Here is an 11353-nt window from a genome sequence, read left to right on the forward strand (position 1 = left end):
GGAAGCTTTAAGTTAAGACCCCCCCCCCCCCAACTGAAATGTATTCAATTGCTTTTAATCTAAACAAACTGTTAACGAGAAAGAAATGTGCTTTGTTCATTGTACTGTAACTAATACATTGAGCTGTGCTAAATTAAAGATTTTATGTATAAATCACTGAGCATTACCTGCCAAAAACAAACCAAAACACCATAATTTAATACCATTTATAAAGACCATAATGAACGGTTTGTTCAGATAAATGTTTGAAGTGTTCTGATTTTGTTTATATATTTCATTTATATCTCATGAAGTGTCATTGATAGAAAAATGTGTTATACTTACCCATTGAATTAATCAGTGTCTCTGTGCATGGTAACCATACAGTTCCTTTATATTGTATTTCAGACCTGTACAGTGTACAGTACCTCGGTTGGATTTCAGTTCAGTAAACAAAACAACACACAGCTCCCAGCTCAGGTTTAAATTCCTCATGTGCACAAACACACTGCAGAAACTGTGACTGACAGGGTTTCAACCAAATTAGGTGACAACCTCTCTCCTTCAACCCTCAGCAATAAAGGAACACAATCCTCCCAAGCGGAGTATCATACAAGTCCACTCCTGTGCCGCACGCCTGTGTGTGTGTGTGTAATCACAAAACAGGTTTTGAGCACACTTAGTTCTATTTGTGCTTTTGTTTTGGGCAATAATTGCATAGTTTTGCATTCTATTATGTGGCCAGATGGGGCCCATCTGAAAGACTCCAGCAAAGGACTCATTTGTGTAATATTCCAATGCAATGCTCAGATGAATTTTTGAGGAAAAGGCCTATTAACAGTATAATTAGGCTGCGACAGTAAACATGCTAATCAGTAAATGCATTCCCTTAGTCATACTGTATATTCCATTTGAGATGGCTATTACAAATGCATATATTACAGTCATTTTCATCAGGACATTCAGTGATGGCAAAATAACAAATCCTGGCAAATGGAAAGGTACAAATGCTCAATTTAAACTGACAATGTAAAATAAATCAGCGCTGTTTCTGCACATGCACAGACTGAGATCAGATTGAATTGAACTGATATATGGATCAGCAAGTTATACGGCCAGGCAGTTTCAACCGCTTGTCTACCTTCATGCTTTCATTATGTGGGTATTACAGAAAAGCATCTCCGTCAGAAGAACTTAGAACCTGACATCTTGGTAGTATGCTGTACTCTCTTTCTTCCTATCTCTCATATTATTCTGAGACCCGGAGTAGCCTAATGGCTTTTGACTTCTCATGACTCAGTTCCCTACTACTTCTTGCTTGCTGTTGTTCTTGTTCTTGCACTTTAAGATGTCAGCCATTACTCTCTATCTCTCTCTCTCTCTCTCTCTCTCCCTCTCTCTTTCTCTCTCGCTCTCTCGCTCTCTCTCTTTCTGTGTTCCTGAAAGTACCAATGCAGCAGTGGTTTTGTCTTGCTGGTGCGCTGGTGCAAAGACAAGCTTTGATGCCTCACTGAAAATTAAGCCAGTTGTTTAATTGTTTGTTTGTTTGTTTGTTTAATACAAATGCATGTATCAGCCCCCACCACATTGACTAGACTGGGCATGAGTAGCCATTCGGTGAAGGGCCTGATGGCTAGTAAGCCACACTTTTTGGCCTGATAGGCGCATACCCTCCATGGGAGTATGAGTCTGCAACCTGCCCAGTTTTATTTATTTATTTTGAAACCTTAAAGGCCAGAAATTCCATTTCCAGCAAGGCCTTGCCCAAACCACAGATGTGTGTTCGTATGTTTTTTTTTCTTTTCTTTTCTCTCCCTTCAATCTGTAATTTCCCGAGCCTGATTTTGCTGGTGGCACACAGGTCGGGGATCATGGATGCTTGATGTGCGTTATTCATCTACCATGTCTACACTGTCTTTAACCTGCAGAATATTTTTTATCTCGTGTCACTGTGTATAAACGTTATGTGCTTTTTTTTTGTTTAGAGGATTGAAATGTACTCATGCAAACCTCGCACTCTGTGCCTGGCTCCTCATGAAGTAAACATCATGGCTTGGGGCTAAACAATGTACGCCTCTAGTGGTTCAGCAAGAGTACAATAGCAGAGGAGCAGTTCGGCAAGGTACCCTTTTCAAACTGAACGCTCGATGTGTGCATGCTTAACTGCTATGGTTGTCAGGGGCTGTCTGCACAATGCGATGTCAGGCCAAGCCTTTGAAGTCTACAAAAGTCGGCCTCAGCATTCTGGCTAAGGTTTGGCTGAGGTTTTGTTTTGTTTTGTTGTTCTGGGGGGCGGGGGGCAGTGCTGGTTGCTATTTTGACACTTTAGCTGGTGGCACATTATATACTGTTCCAGACTAATGTCACAGATGGCATCATGGAGTTCATGCATGGGGCCCTGGGGGATTAAATCCCCTTTCCAAAGGGAACACTTCATTATGTGGGTAGTTTTAAAGCTGGAAATGTTGGCAGTTAATGTGGCTATCACTTACACAGGCATAATTAACAGGCGAAAAAAAAACATAGTTAATCAACCAGTGTATAATCACTGTGGCAGTTCTATGTGGGGAGTACAGTGCTGTAGGTTGCGTGTATCACTCAGTCTGAGGCAAATATTGTTTATTTTCAATGCCTAATGGCAACACAAATAAGGGCAAAGGATTTTGTGATGAACTGCATTCATTTTAATACAGGTTAGGTAAATTAATGTAAGTTAACAAATGAATCTGCAGTGTGATGAGCAACAAAGGCCTTACAGGGCATTGTGCAGCAATCATTGCACGGATCATGATCATGCTGCCTACAAGGGCATGCAAACAAAAACCAGCTGTGTTCCCAACAGAGAAGGAAGACAGGTGCTGGTAGGAGAGGAGGTTGGATAGATGTGGCTGCCATAAGCCAAATGTCATGGCAACAAGAAAAGAAGATATCCTGTGTAGTCAATTAGATAGGACAAGTCTGATGAATCCCACATTTCATCACCCACCTCTCTAACTTCCATTGAGAGTACTGTTTAATGTGTACTTCATTTGGTGATGAAGAAACCATTTTTTTCAGTGCAAACAAACCATAAGTAATAGTATTAATGTATAACTTTTGCCTGCTTTTGCTGATGCTATGATAATGTGAAACAATACCATATTTTCTTGACTATTAATGACACTGTATATAAACATCATTACAGTATTTTATGTAATTTTGTAAAACAAACTAGTGTAATGACCGCACCTGTGTATTAACCGCAGTTTATTGAACATTACATCATGCAATGTAGTTGTGGTGCAAGTGCCACTAGCCATTTAATAGTTGCATGAAGTAGGGATTGGCATTACAAGCAAATGCACATGAGAGGCAATATAGCAAACCTTTTTAAAATCCTTAAAAGACCAAGCTAAAAGTAATTTAGTCTCATGACACTGTTTGAGACTACTTAACAAAAAAATTCATTTAATTTATAAATGTCATTCAATTTATGGCTGCAACTAATGACTATCTTACTATTTGATTAATCTGTCAATTTGAATAATCAATTAGTCGAATAGTTGAAAATGAAATGCTAAGTAATTTGTAAATTTCAACCATGCTTTTCATTAAGCAGATGTTACAAATAAATAGGTTCTATAAAACATTATGTTTAAAACAACACTACATGAATTGATGCATCTGTTAAAACTGTCTGTACACAATCTCTACAGCTGACTGCCCTGGTGAAATTTCACGTTTCATAAATAGTCATGACAAAACGTAATAGTTATTAGTTAGTTGCTGCTGTTTAAGATATGGTTAACATTTTCTTCATAGCATACCATGAATCCCTCCTGCTTCAGACTTATCAGGGGCGACCGGTGGCATATGTGGCCGCCTATGGTGCAAAATGGAAGAGGGGCACGACAGAAGAGGTTCTCTTTATCTGAAGTGTGCCTTCTAATGACAACTGTAGACTGTAGATAGCTGCTTAGCTATAGTCCATTGTTGTACATTGCCTGTTTGCTACATTTGCTTACTACCCCTTCTGAAGAAATTTTGAAAGGTTCGCTTATATTAGTCTGATAAGATGTCCTACCAGTAAAATCTGGGATTTGCTATGCGGGGGTTAGTCTGGAGTGGTGTATGTCATGCTTACACCTTCATAAACAAGTCAACTACTTACACATGTTGTAAGACAATTAGGTCTAGATAACACCATGTGGCTACCAGGTTTCTGTCCCAACAACAATGAGAGGTATGTGATATTAGCCTAACACATCAAAACTATGATGTCTGTGGCATTTTAGTGAGCATTGACCCTTTTAGTATGGCAGTAAAATAATTTCACCATTATTCTTAAAATTATCTGTCAAAGTGTTTAGCCTGGTCTGGTCTGGTTTAGTGCAACATTTAAATGGACTCATTTTAGTATCATAGTCACATCACTTCACTTCACCGACCTGAAAACATCGGTGGGCTCACGGACACACACACAGCCACACCACCTCTGAAAAATCCCAGGGGAATCAGGAGACTGTGTCAAAAACAAGCCAACTGAATTGCAAGTCATTGCACAACTTATTTTGAAGCATAGAATGGCGTAATCTAGTAGGTTTATTGTCACATGATTTCCATTCAGCACCTTTACCAAGACAGAACTCTGCTCGCATTGTTTTGCTTTCTCTAATTATCTACATATGCACAGAGCATTGCTGGAGACATAATAATCAGTAGGATAAGAAACTTTCTTATTTTTCTAATCAGTTCATATATCTCCTATAGGCCTTTATTTATATGTTGAATGAGCTAGTAAGTAAGTAAGTTAGACTTTATTTATGTAGCACATTTCGTACAAGAGTTGCAATTCAAAGTGCTTTACATAAAATCAGTCATTGCAACAACGTGCTTAACGCCCTTAACAACTTATCGACTGTTTGATACCTATTTTTGTATTCTATTTTTGTCAATTAAGTAGATACGTTTTTTCAGCCCTTATTCAATAACTTCAGATACTTCACATACTTAGAATATTTACTCAGCTTCCTAACTGAAGCACATGTTCCTCTAATTAATGAAAAAAATATTTTTTCTTTCTTTCTTTTTTTCAACTTATGGGTGTCAGGTCTTGCTTGGATTGGTTCACTATCACTCAGCTACAGCCGACTTCATTTGCCTACAGTAAACCAAATAATTCAGCGTCAGGGACATAATTACATGGACAGGTATGTTTGTTGAGGCATTAATTGAGAATCTTCCTGTCCATCCTCGGAGTGAGACGACCACCAAGGGGATGGTACAGTATTTCACCTCCAGCCATTTTTGTTCTGCATTTCCATGCACCGTGTAATGAAAGGACCAACCTTGTAGTTTTAAACTAATACTTTTGCATAATTTCTTTAACTTTTGTGCCTGATAGTTGGGTCGAGTATGCTTTTTCCAACATGATATGTATACAGTGGCTGTTTTGTTGTTGCATATTTGAAACTAAATCTCAAAAGTAAATGAAATGTTGCTAATCCACAGAACAATCCTTCAGGTTTATTGTGTATGGTAATACTGCTAAGACGTTTGAAACTATCTCTGATGACAATCTCTGATGTATCACTTCCATCGTTCAATAGTTTTTTGGTTGATTGAGAAAGAACATCTACACGTGTAAACACACACACACACTGTGACGATGTTATCGTCACTACAGATGAGTATGTGCTCTGACAGCAATGCCATCGAGCCTGGGTTCGAGTCCGGGTGGGGTGACCACACTCTACCTTTTTCCTGAGCGCAGTGAAGGAGATAGTTAAGTCAGATGACAGCCTTGTGCTGAGCAAGCTCCAGGCTTAGGATGATCACCAAACCTCTGACAGGAACTCATCAGCAAGCAAGCCAGTGTTTTCATCCTTTTCCAGCTACCCGGCCAGGTGAGCTACTGTATATCATAGCAACTCAGAAAGGATTTCCACTTCCCGAGGGCTGCTAAATATTATCAACTTGTTAGCAGTCCCTTTACAAAGAGCACTGCTAGTGTGATGTGTCTTTAGTTCTTTGCATAGCTTAAAGGGGCAGGGCTATAATTAATGCTTTGTTTGTACCCCCCACCTCTCCAACCCCAGATAATCCCATCACCTCTATCCACGCTGTGCTGCCATATTGCCTGTGTGTTGAAATACCTCAGCATGGCACACACACAGGCACATACACACACACACCAAGTAAAAAAAAATAATCTGGGCAAATACAGTGTTCTGCCATCAAAACACAATGGTCGGCTTTTCTTCCCTCTCCTTTTCATTTAGACTCTTTATCTCTCTCAATCCCCCCTTTGTTTAAACCCTGGTGTGCGCAGTAGGCACCACTGCCATTGCCCCCCCCCCCCATGCTAAAAGCTCAAAGAGTGTGAAACAGTTTTATCACTTCTGCTGAGTCTGATAGTCTGGGCCACTTCATCAGACAGGCCCTCAGCCATATGCCGGAGCTGAATAATGTAAAGCCGAGGCCTTACATAATGATAAGTATTATTTTTTGAGGGTTATGAACCAAAATCGAGGGATAGTGTTTCTTCCCTAGTCTCGGCAAGATGTTATTTAGGATAGCCTGGCCTATGGGGGAAAAGTAGACAGCACTGAACTTAAAGGGTATCGAGGGCTGCTTCTTGTATCCTGGCAACAAGAATCAGTGGTGTAACTCTCTGTTACACTCCTCTGTAAAGTGGACAGTGCATTGAAGAGAGTGTTGTGTTTAATGGGTTCAGAGTACGACACATCGAGTTGTGCAAATAAAACGTGAAGGCAAAAACAGGTTTAGTGAGTTTCCGAGCGTAGTCCGGTTTCAATCGAAGATCCAATTCATGTAACTCCCCAAATCTAGATTTCCTGTGTCCGACTGAAATCCGATGTACACCCCCAGATAAGTTATCGGATTACGCTGGAAATCGGACAACGCGCGCATGTAACTCTCAAAACTAGATTACAACTGGACAACAACAACTTTTGCACATGCTTGAGATCCTGCCCATAGACATATACATGCTATCATGATATGATCATCGCTGCTAGACGCTCACTGTTCTTGTGCTCCCTCTCATTCACTTTGAAGTACTGAAACCGAAACTGAAACTTTGAAATTGAAACGTTAACTGCGACTGAACGTGCTAATTCACTGAACAAATATTTTCATATTACTTTTCGACCACTTGTTAGTCATGTAATCCATTCATATTGATGTGAATCAATCAATACTAATACAACTTTAACTGTGGTGTGTTTTTGTTTCATTTCACAACTTATTTACTGTATAATCAACGGTAGCAGATGCCCGCTAAACAATCCACATTTGATTTGAACTGATGCGGCCAAGATCTGAATTTGTCCCTGCCATGTACCGTGAGATAGCGCAGTTAACCCCCCATGGAGAGAGAAGTCGGGGTTTGGCCGAAATCGGGGTACTGCCATCATGTGACCGCACTGACTGATAGCAAGACAAACATAGCTTTACTTAAAGACAATATGAGTCTGTGACCTTTTCCACTAAAGGTTAAAAAGTGATACCCAGACAGCAGAGTCAAACTGACATCAGTTCCTTTCTTACTTTACATATACTTAGCCAACACTGAAGTTCCACATCATCAAACTGACATCAGTTCCTTTCTTACTTTACATATACTTAGCCAACACTGAAGTTCCACATCATCTAGTCAATAATGTAGGCGGAGGCTTGGTGTGTAAATGTGGGTCAGACAAATGGCTGTTGACGGTTACCACCCTGTAAGTGAAGCTCTCAGCAGTCATGGAGGTGTAATTATGGAGAGTAGTATCCTTAGTGTCTGATGGTTTCCTAAAGTGGTCCAAGTAGTGAAGAAACTACATTTTTAGATAAGAAATTAAATTCTCAAAACTGTTTGTTCAACCTCCACATCGTCTGTGCACATGATAACAGCAATTTCTCATCCTTTTGAACAAATTGAAAATGCTTTGGTACATTCATGCTAATGAGTTTGTCTTATTGTCTGAAGTTACCTACATTATCAATTGCATGTAATGTTGATCGAAATGTATCCTAGTACTTCTAGTAAATTCTAGTACAGTATATTCATACAGTATACATCCACTTGGAAACGCGTTGTGTTGAAATCACTGACATGGATACAATTCAATGTATACAACATAGTATTACCTTAGCTGAAGACAAGTTATAGTGATCAATCATTGTCAGTGAAAGAGACAGAAAGTTAAATGAAAATACTACCAGGATTTACAACACGACTAAGCATTTGTTATTTCTTGTTTATTAACAATGACAGAAGGGCTTTTCATTCTGATGGCACTGACATGTTCCTTGCCATGTTCTTTTGAGAGCTGAACTAAGGATTTCCAGTAAGTTACGGGTGTTTGCAGGTAATACATTGTGTGTTGCCGTTTGTATGAATTGTTTCGAGAATGATTCAAGAAATGTACCAAAGCGAATGAGAACAACTGTAATGTCTGTGAAAACTTCAGAACTGGGATGAAATGGCAGTCAGTGGACTTTCATTGGCACTAATCACAAGAAGTCTTACCTTGAGCCAGAGTGAAAATATAATGTCGTGGCTGTTAATGTTCCATCTCTTTCTGACTGAAGTTTCATCACACATGAAAAGCGATGTCGGCAGAAGTAACCAGAGATGGTCCACCAGACCAGTTTGGCCTTCTACATAGTGTGAACAGTATTTGCATTTAATGCCAACATCTTTGTGAGGCTGGTATGCAACTAAAATATGTTGTCTCTCTCTCTCTCTCTCTAGCAAACCATGCACATTCTTAAGTCCATTTAAAAGCATGTATGTTGCATGTGACAATATGTCCTTCTGGTAAGTTGTATGAGAGTTTTTATGCCTTGACTGTGGGGGAGAGTGTTTTATGAGTTTCATGGCATGTGTGGTGCGTCACGTCACAGTGCCACACCGTACATACCAACTGGGAGAACACGAGGCCTCAAGTACATGCCAACCGGGAGAACACGGAGCATTGCCAACCTAATCCCAGAATTTACTTTGACGCGTCAAGGCATTATCCTCTTAACATGTTTTATCATAAGCGACTCCATACTGGGCACGCTGAATGCATCAAGAGAGAGAAAATGAGTTCCCACTCTACGGTGCATAGATGGGTTAACACACTGCAGAAGTGAGGAAAAGTCAAGTAGCGTAAAATACAAACTGGACAGAGAAAAATGCGCATAAAAGATAATTACATTCCAAACGTAGCTTTCTGTCATAGAAAAGCCTGTTTAGTGCTCCACTGCAGAAGAACGTCTGGTAAGCCAGCCAAGTACACGGGGACAGATTTTTGCTTTTGCTTTTGCTGAATGCAGGCAAGGCTATTGAAATGCATGTGATTATTTATAAAACTAATGTGATTAGTCCAAGAAAGCCCGAGCTCCAATAGGCCATGAAGTGGAAACTGGGGTTTAACTTGGGATCAGTGTTGAGCCGGGAGTTTGATGTCTCTACCCTGCTCATTATACTAGCCTGCAGGGAGGAGATGGGGGGGTCTGTGCATTATTTTGTTACACAAAGAAGAGTCAACAAAATAGGGAGGTCTTTCTGAAAATGTGATGAAAGGGCCTGTCGCTATTGGTTTATGACTAATGTATAGAATGTCCAAGTGTTCTACGCTGTTCGTAAAGGGATTACACAGTGTGGCTCTGTGTTCTACCCACCAAGCATGGACGGGTGGTTCCTCTGAGGGGAAACACAATGGTGGTCAAATTAGTATGATAAACAATAGTGGGCAAACATCATATGGTGTTTGATATTTAGAAGCAAGATATTTTTAATGCCTGCCTGTCTCTATGGCAAATGTGAACAGTGAATCTAAATCGGAGTTTTATTTCTATGGTGCCACGGCATTAAGCAGAGACAGTTACCACTGGATCCCTGAAGTAACAGCTGTACTGCTGGCACAGTTTGGTGTAGCATGCCGGCATAAGTGCTGCAGAATTATTCACTATCCAAGTGTTACTGTAAAAGGCATCCGTAGGAAATCAGTGGAGTGAAAGAAAAGAGATGTGACTTGCGCTCCCTACATCTGATTTGAAAACATGCATGCGGTTGCATTCGGAATCATCTGCAGATGTTGCATCGGTGCCCGGCAGGCCGCTGGGGCACCGCGCCAGTCCACCCGTGAGATATCAAGAGCCTGGAGCTCTCCGTGGCATATACTGACAGGCAGCGCTTGAAGTCCCCCTGATGCCATGAGTAAATCTCCCTGACAGGAAGACGTTTGCAATGAGATCAGGCAAGCAGGTCTTTCAATCACTCCCCCCTGGACTTTGAGGGTGAAAAGGACAACGATCCAAGCTGGACACTGGGTGTGTGTGTGTGTGTGTGTGTGTGTGCGCGTGCGTGTGTGTGTGTTATATAAGAAAGAAAGGCAGAAAAAAATGACATGGCAGCTCATGCAATCACCCAGACTGAGCTATCTAGGAGCCATGGTTAAATCTGTGCATCCACCCCTAGCGATGGTATGGATTGAATGACTGGAGCTGGTAAGGTCATGTACAGTGAGAGGGAGCAGGGGAGGGGGGGCATGAACCACTCTTGATGGGAGGGAATCCCACCGGAAGCCTATTGTGTGATGCGATCACCCCCGGTAATGCCCGGAGGCACCATTTCGACAGGTAAGGCTTGGGGAAAAAAAGGTGTGATGCCTGGTTTCAGAATAGGGAATGGTGTGGTGATGATCTGGCACGTTTCTTGGCCAAAGGCCGTTGCCGGGATTAAGTATCATGACAGCTGATGATATGAAGCAGCTCTTCGTGTCCATGGATCACCCTGCCGCGACAGACCGACAGACAGACAGCGGGATGAGCTCAGTGGCCGTGCCTGAAGCCAATGCCAGGGTCAGGATCAAGCAGATTATTCTGTGTGAGGAAATCAAGAGCTGGAGAACAGTCAGTTTCAGTGTTTTAGACGCAGATGAAAAACAAAAACAAAAACAGGGAGACTCAGGCCTGAAGTTCTTAAATATGAGTCATCATTTTGTGTCTAGCGTATTTCTGCTCAACAGTGACAATAGTTGAGTTTCATTAAATGTGGCAGGAAAATGTGCATGTCTCAAGTGCCTTAATAATTAAGTGTTAAGGACTTGAGTGAACTGATGGCGTGTGAGCAGATGAAGACTTGGAGAAGGTGGCTGGAAAAGACTATCCAGGAGGACAGGTGGTGAGTCAGCTGGTTAGAAGGAGGTTGGAGTCATATGCATCTATATCATAGATACATTTGTATACATTAACACGTGAGCATCTCTGTTTGCAGTCATAACCCCTCTTACATTTAAACACCTTTTCACTGTGTAAAGCATGACATGCAACAATGTTAAACCATGTTTCATTGTTTCTCGAGACTATATTTCTTCGGTTTCAGTGTTTCTTT

The sequence above is a fragment of the Sprattus sprattus genome, assembly GCF_963457725.1.
Source record: "Sprattus sprattus genome assembly, chromosome: 3".
NCBI lineage: Eukaryota > Metazoa > Chordata > Actinopteri > Clupeiformes > Clupeidae > Sprattus > Sprattus sprattus.